The sequence below is a fragment of the Pogoniulus pusillus genome, chromosome 5 (assembly GCF_015220805.1).
Source record: "Pogoniulus pusillus isolate bPogPus1 chromosome 5, bPogPus1.pri, whole genome shotgun sequence".
In the NCBI taxonomy this organism is placed as follows: Eukaryota; Metazoa; Chordata; class Aves; order Piciformes; family Lybiidae; genus Pogoniulus; species Pogoniulus pusillus.
The window spans coordinates 26,333,132-26,346,903 of NC_087268.1; the positions used below are offsets into that span (position 1 = coordinate 26,333,132).

A 13,772-nucleotide genomic window follows, 5' to 3' on the forward strand; every position below is an offset into this window, starting at 1 on the left:
TATTGCTATGTGAGCTGTGAACCACCCACCTCCTTGAAAGAGACTGATGCTGCAGTGGCATAGCCAGCAGCAATTATTGCCTACGGTTTGGAGGGTGCCCGTTGGATTGATTTCTAGCTGCCAGTGAGAACCTTTACCAGGCAAAATTCTGTACTCAGCTGCAATCTAGTAAACACTACACGATCCATGCTCTTTATGATTTCAATGTAAACCTGTGATTTCATTTCCACACATAGAATAGTGAGTTATCATTGTGAGCATACTACTTGTCTGCTATAAAAATGAAAGCTGTTAAAAGGAGAAGATGATGGGCATTCACATAACGATGTATTGGAAAAAATGATGAGAGCATAGGAAGGAATTATTTAAAACATCTTAATTCAAGAGAGATGTTGAAGTGCTGGAACGTGTCCAGAGAAGGGCAACAAAGCTGGTGAGGGGCCTGGAACACAAACCCTATGAGGAGAGGCTGAGGGAGCTGGGGATGTTTAGCCTGGAGAAGAGGAGGCTCAGGGGGGACCTCACTGCTGTCTACAACTACCTGAAGGGACATTGTAGCCAGGTGGGGGTTGGCCTCTTCTGCCAGGCAACCAGCAACAGAACAAGGGGACACAGTCTCAAGTTGTGCCAGGGAAAGTATAGGCTGGATGTTAGGAGGAAGTTGTTGCCAGAGAGTGTGATTGGCATTGGAATGGGCTGCCCAGGGAGGTGGTGGAGGCACCGTCCATGGAGGTGTTCAGGAAAAGACTGGATGAGGCACTTGGTGCCATGGTCTAGTTGATTGGATAGGTCTGGGTGCTAGGTTGGACTGGATGATCTTGGAGGTCTCTTCCAACCTGGTTGATTCTATGATTCTATGAAAACATTCTTTTGGGATAAGAATAGCTCAGAGATTTCCCCTGCTCCAAAACCAATCCTAAAGGTATGTAAGTCTTGTAAGTTTCAATGGTCAGCAATGTGCGATGGTGAATATTTCTTTCCTTTTCAGATATTTGAATGTTACTGGCTTTGGAGGGTTTTTTTTTATGTTCAGCCTTGGGCAGGCTGATTTGAGATACAATGGAGAAAAGGACCAAGCAGGTTGCTCTCCTTTGAGGTGCTTTTGAGGTTGAGAGTTAGCAAAAAAAGTAAAGCAGTTGATTTCAGGATTCAGCATTACATCTTGTGATGTGCTTCTGGTTGAACCCCACCAACAGTACTCCTTCAGCATCATGGGCTTTGTAACCACAACCAAGTTGGCACAACAGACATTCAGTCAAAACGGGATCATTCATGCTTTTTAAATAAGCAGCTTTTTCAACATGTGGAATTAGTGGAAGGTAGTTAAAACACAACCTCCAATGTCTTCAGAGGGATAAAGAGTGGGATGGATGAGGTGAGGGAAAATTGATCCAGGGTGATGGAGTAAAACAAAAGACTTTGTAATATGCAATATACTGTAATAAAGTATTACATTACAAATTTATATATCACTGTATGTATACTGTGCATGCATATATATACACACATACAATAAAGTGTGAAAGTAGGAGTGTACTTCACAGTGAGGCATTGTGTGTGGCATTCCCTGACATCTCGAGAAGGCTGTAGAGAAACACTCACTGCCAAAATGCCTGTAAGTTTTAGAATATCACTACTTTCACTCCCACCCCTTGGAGATCTTGTTCCCACAGAAGTCAGCAGAGCCACTGTGAGCATGAAACTGTTAGGTGTGCACCATGTCCCTCACACTGCTAAGCCAGATTTCCAACAATCCCTGGCCTTGAATGAGGTGCTGCTAAGGGCTGTTTACGCCTGCCCTTCCCCTGGCTTTTCTGCTCCTAACCTAGTCAGTCTTAGGCATAAGGAAGCAGTAACACAGCCACTTTAGCAGAGTAATAGGTGTCAATAACTCCAGGTCAGAAAGCTTGCAGAAAAAGAAGCTGAACATGCTTGCTGTATTATTTAACAACAGCAACAAAACCAGCAAGGAAAAAACACCCCACACATGGGTGTCTCAGCACCAAGTGGTGCACACTGTACCTGCTAACTAGATAAACTTTAGCAACAGCTAACAAAAGGTTTATGTTATGGAGTCATAGTATCATAGAATGATTTGGGTTGGAAGGGAGCTCAAAGTGAGCTTTCTATAAAACCATGACCAAATGTGTAGAAGAAGGAAAAGCAGCAGCTGTCATATACCTTGACTTCAGTAAGGTTTTTGATACTGTCTCCCATAACATCCTTGTAGAAAAACTCAGGAGACGTGGCATAGGTGGTTGGTCTGTGAGGCGGATTGAAAACTGGCTTGACAACAGAGTTCAGAGGGTTGTGATCAGTGGCACAGAGTCAACTTGGAAGCCAGTGGTGTTCCCCAGGGATCAGTACTGGGCCTCGTTTTGTTCAATGTCTTTATCAACGACCTGGATAAGGGCATTGAGTGTACCCTCAGCAAGTTCACTGACTGGGGGGTGGCTGACACCCCATCAGGATGTGTTGCCATCCAGTGAGATCCAGACAGGCTGGAGAGCTGGGTGAAGGCAAACCTCATGAAGTTCAATAAGGACAAGTGCAGGGTCCTGCAGCTGGGGAGGAATAACATCAGACACCAGTACAACTTATGGGTTGCCCTGCTGGAAAGCAGCTCCATGGGGAAAGACTCTGCAGTCCTGGTGGACAGCAAGTTCTGCATGGGACAGCAGTGTGCCCTTGTGGCTAAGAGAGCCAAAGGCATCCTAGGGTGCATCAAGAAAAGTGTGTCCAGCAGGTCTAGGGAGGTTCTTTTCTCTCTCTACTCTGCCCTGGTGAGACCACACCTGGAATATTGTGTCCAGTTTTGGCCTCCCCAGTTCAAGACAGACAGTGACCTGCTGGAGAGACTCCAGTGGAGAGCCACGAGGATGATTAATGATTAGAGGACTTGAACATCTCCCCTATGGAGAGAGACTGTGTCCCCTTGTTCTGTTGCTGGTTGCCTGGGAGAAGAGACCAACTCTCACCTGGCTACAACCTCCCTTCAGGTAGTTGTAGACAGGAATGTGGTCCCCCCTGAGCCTCCTCTTCTCCAGGCTAAACAACCCCAGCTCCCTCAGCCTCTCCTCACAGGGCTGTGCTCCAGGCCCTTCACCAGCCCTTTGTGGCCCTTCTCCAGAATAACTTGAGCAGGTCCATGCTCATGTTAAAGTCTCACAGCAATGTAGTGGATATTCCCACAGCCTGTATTTGAACAGGATTCAGATGATCTAACAATCTCCTGAAATCTGTGAGGCAATAATTTCCTAATGCTTTTGTCTATACAGGCAAATAAAACCAAGGAGGACAGAAATCTAATAGATGACTAAACAAAAGGCAGATACTGTGAGACATTTCACACCCTTTTTCTGTTCTCTGATGTAGTACAGATATGATTATCTTAATTGCTTGAAGGTACTTAAGGCTAGTAGGCAGGAAAGAGAGAGCTTTAGAAGAAATTAAGGTGTATTTGAATAAAGTGAAGGAAAATGAGGTTTCTGGCCTTATGCCACCCTTAACATGTGCTCTGAAATGACTGTGTTTGGGTTCTTTATGATGCTCTATGTCTTTCAACACCAAATGGCACAAGGCAGGGAATCTGCTGCTCATACTATGTTAGAGCACAGCATCTGGCACAAACTGCAGAGATCCTCAGCATTTGTGAGACAGGGACAGACTGCACAGAGTGCAGGGGACAGTCAGAAGAGAAAACTTTACATTCCCTTCTTGCCTTTGTCAATGACTGCCTTCCCAGCCCTAAGCCATTCAACTTCACATGGCTTCATCTTTTTAATTCCTTAAATAGATATATATATATATAACTTTTATTCTGGATGTCACTGAGGTGCTCAGGAAGATAGATTCCTCGTGCAAAAAAGGAAAGATGCCTCCATGGGCAGGAAACAGGCATCCACAGTGGCTGGGGCTCCTACTTGGCTGGCCCTTTGCCGATGGTACTGAACCCTCTGAGCCTACATTGTGGAAAATGGGAGGCTGTCAATGCTTGAACATACTTCAGAGACTGTGTAATCCTCTAGGACAGGCTCTGAGGCTTACAGCTGCATAGTTGGAGCTGATGCATGTATGGGTTGCTACCATAACAGATTGTCCATGATCACCTTTCCCTCCTATAAGTGAATTTCATTTATTAAACCAATTCAGTATTGGTTTATAATGGTGGATATACCAATTCTTATTAAAAAAAAACTTCTATTTATTTAAGCTGTTTGTATAGGTTAGTTCTTTAGTCGTACAGTGTGGCCAGTAGGACGAGGGAGGTTATTCCTCCCCTGTACTCAACACTGGTCAGGCCACACCTTGAGTACTGTGTCCAGTTCTGGGCCCCTCAATTCAAGAGAGATGTTGAGGTGCTGGAACATGACCAGAGAAGGGCAACAAAGCTGGTGAGGGGCCTGGAGCACAAACCCTATGAGGAGAGACTGAGGGAGCTGGGGGTGTTTAGCCTGGAGAAGAGGAGGCTCAGGGGGGGACCTCATTGCTGTCTACAGCTACCTGAAGGGAGGTTGTAGCCAGGTGGGAGTCAGTCTCTTCTGCCAGACAACCAGCAATAGAACGAGGGGGGACAGTCTCAAGTTGTGCCGGGGGAAGTATAGGCTGGATGTTAGGAGGAAGTTCTTCACAGAGAGAGTGATTGGCATTGGAATGGGCTGCCCAGGGAGGTGGTGGAGGCACCATGCCTGGAGGTGTTCAAGAAAAGACTGGATGGGGCACTTAGTGCCATGGTCTAGTTGACTGGATAGGGCTGGGTGCTAGGTTGGACTGGATGATCTTGGAGGTCTCTTCCAACCTGGTTGATTCTATGATTCTATGATTCTATACTGTGACTATAGGAAAAATAGGGTGAAAAGGCATGTCCTGGGCTGCAGAAAAGAAATAGACTGATCTTTCAGGCAGGAGACTGTACAAAGATTCATTTGCATTTATCATGAAATGAGAGTCTAAAAATGACACTTAATTTATCCTTATAGCAATAAATTAGATGGAATTTGGCTAGCATTCTGCAGGTGCACAGTCCAATCATCTCCATGTGTCCAGTTCTGAGTCTTTACCTTGTGTTTTTATTAATGTCTGAAAAGGTCCTAATCAATGAATTAATTCAATTCCCAAGACATAGTTGATGAAATTCCCAGATGACCCCAGGTATGGATGTAAAGGCAGCAGTGAGTGCAGAGAAATAATATGCAGGGTGCTAGGGAAATAATACATATTAGCAAATATCATAATGGAAATTCAAACTGCTGGATAAGATATCTAGGGAAAAATAACAAAAATATACTTATCACAGTATCACAGTATAACCAAGGTTGGAAGAGACCTCATAGATCATCAAGTCCAACCCTTTACCACAGAGCTCAAGGCTAGACCATGGCACCAAGTGCCACGTCCAGTCCTGCCTTGAACAGCCCCAGGGACGGCGACTCCACCACCTCCCCGGGCAGCCCATTCCAGTGTCCAATGACTCTCTCAGTGAAGAACTTTCTCCTCACCTCAAGCCTAAATTTCCCCTGGCGCAGCCTGAGTCTGTGTCCTCTTGTTCTGGCACTGGCCACCTGAGAGAAGAGAGCAACCTCCTCCTGGACACAACCTCCCTTCAGGTAGTTGTAGACAGCAATAAGGTCACCCCTGAGCCTCCTCTTCTCCAGGCTAAACAACCCCAGCTCCCTCAGCCTCACCTCGTAGGGCTGTGCTCAAGGCCTCTCACCAGCCTTGTCACCCTTCTCTGGACACGCTCAAGCATCTCAATGTCCTTCCTAAACTGGGGGGCCCAGAACTGAACAGAGTACTCAAGGTGAGGTCTAACCAGTGCAGAGTACAGGGGCAGAATGACCTCCCTGCTCCTGCTCACCACACCATTCCTGATGCAGGCCAGGATGCCACTGGCTCTCTTGGCCACCTGGGCACACTGCTGGCTCATGTTCAGGTGGGTATCAATCAGCACCCCCAGATCCCTCTCTGTCTGGCTGCTCTCCAGCCACTCCGACCCCAGCCTGTATCTCTGCATGGGGTTGTTGTGGCCAAAGTGCAGCACCCTGCACTTGGAGCTATTGAATGCCATCCCATTGGACTCTGCCCATCTGTCCAGGCGGTCACGGTCGCGCTGCAGAGCCCTTCTGTCCTCCAACCCAGCCACATCTGCCCCCAGCTTAGTGTCATCTGCAAACTTGCTGATGACTGACTCGATGCCCTCATCCAGGTCATCTATGAAGATGTTAAAGAGGATGGGGCCCAGCACTGATCCCTGAGGGACACCACTGGTGACAGCCACCAGCTGGATGTGGCACCATTCACCACCACTCTCTGGGTCCGGCCCTCCAGCCAGTTCCTAACCCAGCACAGAGTGTTGCCATCCAAGCCATGGGCTGACAGCTTAGCCAGCAGTTTGCTGTGGGGGACAGTGTCAAAGGCCTTGCTGAAGTCCAGACAGACCACATCCACAGGCCTCCCCACATCCACCAAGCGGCTCACCTGATCATAGAAGGAGATCAGGTTGGAGAGGCAGGATCTGCCCTTCCTAAACCCATGTTGGCTGGACCTGAGCCCTTTGCCATCCCTCAGGTGCGCTGTTATCGCCCCCAGGATAACCTGCTCCATCAGTTTCCCTGGCACTGAGGTCAGGCTGACAGGTCTGTAGTTCCCAGGTTCCTCCATCCGACCCTTCTTGTGGATGGGGACCACGTTGGCCATTTTCCAGTCTCCTGGGACCTCTCCGGTGAGCCAGGACTGCTGGATAATGATGGAGAGCAGCTTGGCCAGTTCAGCTGCCAGCTCTCTCAGCACCCTTATTTCAGGGGACAGAAAAAAAAGCCTCTCAGAAATTAATTAACAGCTGCTGTTTTCAGTCCTTTATTTTCTGCAGCCACCAATGTTTTCCACTATAGCTTCAGCCTTCTGTAAGTCAGTTGTCAGCAGGAATCAATGCATTTTCTTTTCTTATTGGCATGTCCTCTCAAGGCCACCTGCCGATATGGAGGTCTTCATCACTCTTGCTGAAAACCACTAAGCAGTTTGACAACAGGGAAGGGATTTTTCTGGAGAACTGAAGCCACAAGTATTCAGATTCTCTACACTGAAGTGTGTATGGATTTTGGAAAGACCTTATCTCCTACTTGCACCAAGAGAAGAACCACATGTGGTCACACACTTGGTCATCGAATCATAGAATCATAGAATCAACCAGGTTGGAAGAGACCTCCAAGATCATCCAGTCCAACCTAGCACCCAGCCCTAGCCAATCAACTAGACCATGGCACTAAGTGCCTCATCCAGTCTTTTCTTGAACACCTCAAGGGATGGTGCCTCCACCACCTCTCTGGGCAGCCCATTCCAATGCCAATCACTCTCTCTGTGAAGAACTTCCTCCTAACATCCAGCCTATACCTCCCCTGGCACAACTTGAGACTGTGTCCCCTTGTTCTGTTGCTGGTTGCCTGGGAGAAGAGACTGACTCCCACCTGGCTACAACCTCCCTTCAGGTAGTTGTAGAGAGCAATGAGGTCCCCCCTGAGCCTCCTCTTCTGTCAGCATACTGCTCGAGGCACAGGGTCACCCCTGAAAAGACCCTGGAGATCCAAAATCCCCCACTAAGACTGCAAAGCTTTCCATGTAACACGGAATTGTATTTCCTGCATTGTGGACAAAAATCCTCATCGCAAACCAGGGAGAAAACAGTTCTCCTTTACAGAAATCCACAGGGACCATTTTTGATATATCAGAGTAATTCCAGAGTACTTCAGTGCTTGAACGATGCAGATCCAGCGGATGCAGTTTAACAAATGAACAACAGAAACTATTAAGGGTTTAAAGCTGACTTGAGAGCTCAGATTGGGTGGGACTGATAGATGTGTACTTCAGCTGAGAGTGACAGCACACTTTTTGTTTGGAGCACAAAATTGCTGCTTACAAGTATCAGTATGTTAAACAAAGATGTTGTATTTTAAAAGCAGTTCACTAAAAGCAGTGAGGTTGTTGGGTTGGTGGTTTGGGTTTTTTTTTGGGGGGGGGTTGTTTTGATTGTTTGTTTGTTTTGTCGATTTGGTTGGGTTTGGGTTTAGTTTGTTTGGAGTGGTTCTGGTTTTGAAAATGAAAGGTTAGGCGAAATACTAAGCAAATTCTTCCAACCAGGAAGCTTTTTTAGTGCACTGAATTGTGCATTGAGGGATTAGAGGCATTTTAGAAATTGTATAAGATGAATCATTCTGTGTAAAATAGAGTTACTTTCTAATGTAACTCTGATCAGAAAGGTTAGGCAACCAGGGAAGATGCCTCCTGCCTCCAATGCTTCGCTAAATACTTTCCTTACTAGGAGAAATCCCCTATAAGAGGGGTTTTTTAAAGATGTCTTGTGATGGTTTGGGTGTTCCACATCCCCCCACACTTTAGAAATCACCCAGACTAGACTCAGACAGATCTGGAAATATGAATAAAGCTTATATTTACAGCTAGCACAATATACAAGCAGATATTTACAGTATATACAGAAATATACAAGGTAAAAGGTAATTCAGAAAGACAACTCCCCTCCCAGAAACCTGAGGCCTGAGGAGGGGCTCTCAACCACCCCTTTACCTTCCCCCTGCCCCTCTCAACCTTACCCCAGTCCCAAGGAAGAATGGAGGTTCGGCCAGGGGTTTAGGAAGCAAAGTGGATTAGTCCAAAATGTAGGGTGAGGTGAGAGAGTAAGATGCAGCTCAGCCAGCAGCCCCAGTAAGAGTGGTTATCTATGTTTTTATTTCTTGTTCCTATACATCTCAGCAAGCCTATGAGTGAAGTAGACATCACCATTGTTTTCCTTTCACAGCCTGTAATCTAGTTCTCACCAAAACATTCTAGCCTGATTCAAACTAGCACACGCCTTGAAAGGCTTCTCTGCACAGTTTCTCACATCAGAAACCTTCCCAGACATGGTCCTGTTGGAAAGTGGCCATGTTTGCTTCTCACTTGCAGAAAGTCCACTTAAAATTTGGCAGAAACAAGAAGACCCAAAGGGAAATCACAGTAATTCACACGCAGCTCCTGGCAGCATGCCTCCATTGAAACCACACTGCTAAGACCCCTCCTGCCAGACATACCAGACGCCAGGTATCTGCAAAAGCAATTCTTAAGCTTAGATCTTTTATATAGATTCAAACACAAGATGCATCTGGGTTTGAAAGGATCCAAGAGATGGCTAAGTTAGTCAAGATCTTCCACATGGAGAACTGCTGTGGAAATGCCTGCACATTCTCAGCTACATCTCCACGTAATTTAATCTTCATTGTCTTTCTTCTGTAATGACTGGGTTGCAAAAGCCAGTTAATGTTTATGGGTCCACATGTTTTTGTCTTCCTGCCTGTTCTAGTAAAGCAAAAAAACTGTTACAACCTGTAATTAATTCCAGAGGTTTCATTTATTATCTCTGATTAAATTAATGCCTGTGTAGCCATGAAGATATAAGAAGATATAATACACTATCAGCAGCAAGTGCAATTAAGCTACAGGCAACACTGTAAAAACACATTAGTGGTCTTGACTCACAGTTTTATGCAATAATAATTCACAGCTTCTTCCCTGTCAACAACACTGCAATGTGTTACAGTGTGCATTTTTATATTTCAGCTGGATGAACTCATACAAGTAGTAGGTCTTTTGATGAACTATTGAAGACAGTAATGTCCAAAATGTTTTTTACTGCTGATTCCACTTCTTGTTTTATTTCCAGCATTGCTGCAATCCGTGATTTCCAATTGCAAAACTCACTTCTGCAATTTAGGACTGCCAAACCTCTTCTGGGAAGCATGCAGTTACTGTGACATTGGAAGGGCTATCACATTTCAGGGTGTTTAACAAACATTTCCTAAGAGGACAGCCCTGTTCAGGACATGTAATTAAAATACATGCAGATTAAGGCAGTAATTCTCCACCTTTTTTGTTGTCTCACTTAACTTCCAGTTCTCCAAAACACTGGAGTTAAAAACACCTCTTAGCTCTATACTCACACAGAACACACTGGCGACAGAGGGGAAGCCCAGACAGAGGCAGCATAAACACTTTTTCTGCAATGGACAGCAGAGGAGTGTGACCAGGCCTTATCACTATCAATCATTTGACACCTTCCCGACAGTGCTTATAAACACCTCTCCACTCTGCCAGTGTTGAGGTGTGCCTGCTTTTCTCTCCGCTTTGGTAGGTGCAGAAGACCTCTCTACATCACAGCTTGACCAGTCCCATTGGGAATGACCCAGGGAGGAGATGCTATTGATGACTTCTACTGTGATGGAAAGAAAAAGATGCTTTTCATATTATTATTCATGACAGTCTCTCTGTCCATCCTCCAAAGGCCTGACCCTCATCCCTCATCTTAAGAGGCATTTTTGTTCTGAAAGACATAGTTATGGATACCCCATCGTCTCAGGACATCTATATGTTACTCGGTTAGACACCAAAATAAAACATTTAAAGCATTCCAGTACAAAAGGAGAGGACTGCTCAGCTCTATATATGAAATTGCATTCCAAGAATACCTTCTCTCTTATTTTTTTTTCTGGGAGGTATGTGTTTGGGTTTTTTGTTTGTCTTTTTTGTGATGGCAGAGTTGCTAGAGTGTAGTGGGAATGGCATGGCTGGCCTCCTAAAATGCATTGACACCCTCTAAGAAAAATGAAGCAAGCAGCCAATTTTTTTTTATACCTTTTGGAACACAACACATTTTGCTACCTTTTGGAACACAACACATTTTGCTACCTTTTGGAACACAACACATTTTGCTACCTTTTGGAACACAACACATTTTGCTACCTTTTGGAATGTAATTAATGATTTGATCTTGAACAACAGAGTCAGTTATCAGTGCCAAGAATAAGAGTGGCAGAATCAGAAGGTACAAAGGCTCCATAACCTGTGACAAGGTGAAAAGCCCAAAGCAGAGAAGACAAAACATCCTAAATGGAGGTTGTGACCTGCCCATTTTCTCACTGCAGTTTTCTGTAAAGCAGTGGTGTTTCAGCAGTGAAAGAAAATTACTGTGATATAAAAAAGGTATTGCTGCATTAGCATGCTACCAAAAGCATAGCTGCTAGAATTCACTCGTGCTAGGCACAAGCAAAGGTAACTACTTAGAGTATGAAAATTATTTGCCAAGGGAAGAACCAATTCAAGGATATTAAAACAGTTTTAGATCATTAACTAAAAAGGAAGTACTCCTTTCTCTATCTAAACCCCTTGGTACCCGTCCTAGTCCTAGGGACACTCCCAAAATACATCCTCACATTATCCCTACTATTTCAGGGAAATTACTCATAGAGTCATGAAGAACTCATGTTTGCTGAATTAATTTCTTGTACTCAAAGCTGTAGTATGTTCTATAGGTGGGTGGGCTCTAAATATGTAGAATAAATGTCAGCATAATTTTTGATCACACAAAAAGAATACTTCCTGCTCCAGTGTCCAATTATTAGATAGCACAGCCTCCAATACATCTTTGTATTGTGTATTTTTCCTCCACGTTCTCAAAAGACAGATGTTGACTGAAGCCACAGGTGTGGCTGTTCTTCGGATGGGGATACCTCCGTAACAGTTACTTAAATCAGCCAGCAGTCTCAAAGGAAGTTTGAAGTGGAGCAGCCAGTGTTAGCAGCAGCTTCCTACAGGGCGGTTTCCTGATCCAGAGTCCTTATAATAATTCATCTTCCAAGATTAAAAAGTCTTCAAAAGTTCTGCAATAGTTAAATGATGTGGTTAACAACACACACACGAAAAAACGACCAACCGGCCAACCAAAAACCCCACCAAACAAAACCAACATCAAACCCCAACAAACCAAACAAAACCAAACAAACCACCCCTCCCAAACAAAAACAAAGCAACCAGCTAAACAAACAAAAAAGCCCCAACAAAACAGACCATCGCTAAAAGTATGCCAACATTGTTTAGAGTGCCTCACCTTGCTTCCATATGAAGATGGACACTGATATTTCTGCCATCTGTCTTTTGCTGGACCTGGCTACAGTCTGCATTAGCTAAAAGTAGGGGCTAGAAAGCTAGCAGAATTTCCATTTTGCTCTGTTGCACTTGGAGACAGAGGTTCTTGCTGTTTAAAAGATTTCCTTTAGGTGTTTGCCCTCTTTTTCCCTTTGAACAACCATCTCCTAGAATATCATCTGTGTAGACAGACTTTTTTGAAATACTGAAATAACCATTCCTTTTTCTCACTCAGAGCTGACTCAAGGCACACAAGAGCTGCTGAGCAGAAACACACGAAAGCATGTTACCTCATTTAAAGTCATAGTGGTTTCGGTCCTGCCTATATGAAGCAGATTCTGATGCCTTACCGTGGGATTTCTAATAGCCCTGCAAACACAAGGACTGTATGATGAGCTGGAAGCCACATAAACTCAACCACTTTACATTTCTGTGAGTCCTACCTTCCTGTCTGGCAGCTGCAGAGAATCAACATCTCCTGCCTTAGGAATCAGCGCTGTGTTACCACCTGAGCAGCATCAGGGTGAGAGTGCCTGGGCTGCTGAGGCTGTTGTGGTGGGCATGATAGTGAAGCAAAAGGCATAGCTTAATTCCTGAGGATGTCAAACCACCTGTGGGGAGCTGCAACTGCAAGAGTGGCAAAACTGTCACAGAACAAACCTGATTGTCACAGAAGTGTCAGTACTTTGACACAAGTTTTAAAATGTGTCTGCAAGTGCCTTTCAGGTACCCTTTATGGTATTTTTCTTCTGGCAATTTTAAACTTATTTTTGTGCACTGGAGATTCCAAAGGAAGCATTTCTGTTGTGATTCTTCTGTCTTCCCACTGATCTGCTATTCCACTCAAGATGATGCTGGGACTGTACTTGGCATATCACCAGTACTGCTGAGTAGGAACAATGCTGCACATGCCTAGAATTGTGTTTGAACCCACTCCCTTTGATCAGTACTGCATTTCTGCTTCCACCTGATTGCTATATTCTGTGTGAAAGCTCTGTGATTTCTTCCTGTTTTGGCTGCTGCCTAATTTAAATGTGACACCTGTCATTTCAACAGAATTTGGAGGCTTTCCCACCACCTGTGTTATTTGCAGGTAGGCAAAAAAGGCATTAGTCTTTGAAAAAAACATGTCACAGTACAATTGAAATGGAGAGCGCAGTCTGCCAATCACTATAAATATCCTTTCTTATCTATCTATCTATCTGTATTTTATTATTATTATACTGCTCTAAACATTACTTTCCCCCCTTTTTCTTTTCTGGACCACCATTTCACATTGTTTCAAATGAGTTCCTTCCCTGGTTTTCCCTCATTTCAGCAAGGCTGGTGACTACACACATGTCCATGTTTTCTGTTCCTTTCAGGAATGAAATATTCATCGCACACAGAAATGAACCCAAACCATCTGCCTAGTCTTTATGAGATGTAGAAAGAGATGTAGAAAGATTTGCAAATATGCTCTGCTTCTTTTCCCATTTGCACAGATGAATGGGTTTACTTGGAATTCTTTTAATCTTTGTTTTACTTTGCCCTTTTTCTGAGTGTCTTAAGCCCACGAAGTCTTTGTTTCCAATCTCATCATGGTGCAATACCAACAAATTAAAACGTTTTTACACATTTGTTTTTCTCAAAAACCTGTCTCTCCTTATATACTTTGGGTAAACACCACAAAGCAACAGAAATTGAATTTTTGAGTGTGCAGGTTTAGTCCTAGCATTGCAGAAGTAATCAGCACGTAGTTGACAATGATGGCAGCTGTGAAATCAATCCCTTTGGAGTTCTAGTGCTGAGAGTCAAGGAGCACT

The 13,772-nt window shown here is 44.5% G+C and overlaps 1 long non-coding RNA gene across 1 annotated transcript; it reads right to left on the reverse strand.

The window, feature by feature from the left end:
• Positions 1–9,090: 9,090 nt before the first annotated feature.
• Positions 9,091–12,389, reverse strand: LOC135175687 (uncharacterized). The gene is made up of 2 exons (XR_010302436.1): positions 11,930–12,389; positions 9,091–11,702 (listed from the first exon to the last, which is right to left on the reverse strand). It is a non-coding gene; the product is annotated as an uncharacterized LOC135175687 (long non-coding RNA).
• Between the last annotated feature and the right edge of the window lie 1,383 nt (positions 12,390–13,772).